The following is a 2,000-nucleotide window of genomic DNA, read 5'->3' as shown; positions in this document are numbered from 1 at the left end:
GTGTGCGTGTGTGGGGGGTGGGGGGGTGGTAGCCTTGGCCATTAACTGAGTCCCCCCCCCCGCCTCCCCTTCTCTCCCCCTCCCCGTTTCTCACCTGCTCACTGGTACTGAGAATTCGGTGCATCTGCTGGGGGGGGGGGCAGGAGGGTTTTGGCGAGGAAAGAGCTCACCTTGCCCCCAGTTGCTCTACTGCCCCCTCCCAGGAGCAGATCCCCAAATGAAGCATCCCTGGAGCGAGAGTCCGAGGGGGAGGGGGAGTTGTCCAGGTGGAGCGGAGTGCGGACTGAGGGGTGGGTGGGGGAGTTCCATGCCCAGAGTAGCCATTGGCCACATTCCGGAGGGGGGGTCGGAGAAGCCCGGGTGTCCCTCTCCCAGGCGGGGGGGGAGGGGTTGCTAACCAGGGCTGTGTGGGCCGGGCCCCCCAGGGCAGGCCACGTCCTTGTTGGCTGCATTGCTAGGCGCTGGGCAGGAGGGGACAGCAGTTAGCACCCCCCCCCATCCCCTTTGTCTCTCCCGGAAAAGGCAGGTGTGCCCCGGCAGGGCTGGTGTTCACTGCTCTGCCACTTCGGCAGGCAGAGGGCTGCGGGGGGGGGCTCTTTGAGGGGCCCCTCCCCACTGCAGGGCGTTGATTTCTCAGGTAAGGTGTGGTCGGCCCTTTCGCCTCTCGGGGCAGCGGCAGACACGGGCACTGGGCACGCCCACAGATGCCAGCCATCAGAAACTCTTGCCCCCCGCCCCCCCCATCCGGATAAATTTGGTGCAGAGCCAGTGTGGGGGGAGTGGGGGGCTGTCATTTTTGCAAGGGCGTGATTCTGGAGCAGGCGGGGGTCCTAGCAGGTGTCTCTGTGGGGTGGGGGTGAGGTGTGCTGGAGGCACAGGCAGGTGATTGGCCAGCGGGATGCTTGATTTGGGGCTCCCCCCCCCCAGAGGCGGCCAGTGCTGCTCAGAAGGCAGGCTTCAGTTGTGTGGGGGGGGGCCACAGGACCCACACTTCCCCTTCCCCGTCACCCTCGTGCCTTTCCTTGGTGTTGGTCACACCCCGTCGCCTCTCCTTCGCGGACTCCATTGGTGCCTCCGAGGCCGCCCTCTCCTCTCCCTCTCCTCTGCAGGGGGGGGGCGCACGGGGTGGGTGTCCCCCCCAACCCTCTGCCAGCTGACTGTGCTTGAAGGCAGGGGGGAGGCGCTCTTGAGCCCCACTCGCGGGGGGGGGTGTTGAAGGGCAGCTTCCTCTTGGGGGGCCCAGAGGCCAGCAGCAATGTAGATCCATGGGGCTGCCCCATGGCAGCTGCTGCACCCCCTCGAGTTTACTCCCCCCCCCCTTTTGGCCCCTGAGGCATTCAAGTCCCAGGCCGGCAGCAAGCGGGGCCAGCCCCCCCCCCAAACCTCTGCTCTCTTCTACACGGGAGGGAGTCCCCCTTTTGTATGCACTAAGAGGTCACCGGGGAGGGGAGAGATGGTGGCGCATCTCCTCACCCGGCCTTCTGCTCCCGCCTTCTCCTCCTCCGCCGCCGCCCACTAGGCCAGGCTTCCCAGGCAGGCCACTCCCGCGGGTGGAGGGGCGAGCAGCAGCGGAGCCTGCGTGTGTGTGTGTGTGTTGCATCAGACTGCAAAGGAATTTCTCTCTCATGGTGTCTTTTATTTAATTCATGCTGAAGCCGGCGCTGTGTACCGCGGTTTGTGAGCCAGGGCCCCCCCACCCCCCCGCTGGCCGTCTTGTGCGTCTCGTTCTGCATCGCCCCAGCTGGGCTTGCCCCGCGCCTCTTTTTCGGGAAAGGCCCCTTTGCAGCTTCGCCTGACCCGGCCCCCCCCACCCCGGCCGTCGCTCTCCCCCAGCCTTGGCCTGGCCCTTCCACGGGTCAGGCCGGGCTTTTATTCCCCTGGGGTGGGAGGGCCACCGGGGTGGGGTGTCTCCTCTCTCACCCCCCCTTCCATGGGACCAATGGGCTGTGCTGCAGGCCCCCATGAGAGCACTTGGGGGGGGCAGGGAGCGCACCCTGACG

This window comes from Gekko japonicus, unplaced genomic scaffold (genome assembly GCF_001447785.1).
Source record: "Gekko japonicus isolate JY-2015 unplaced genomic scaffold, Gekko_japonicus_V1.1 scaffold358, whole genome shotgun sequence".
Taxonomy (NCBI): domain Eukaryota; kingdom Metazoa; phylum Chordata; class Lepidosauria; order Squamata; family Gekkonidae; genus Gekko; species Gekko japonicus.
This window is presented reverse-complemented; position numbering follows the sequence as displayed.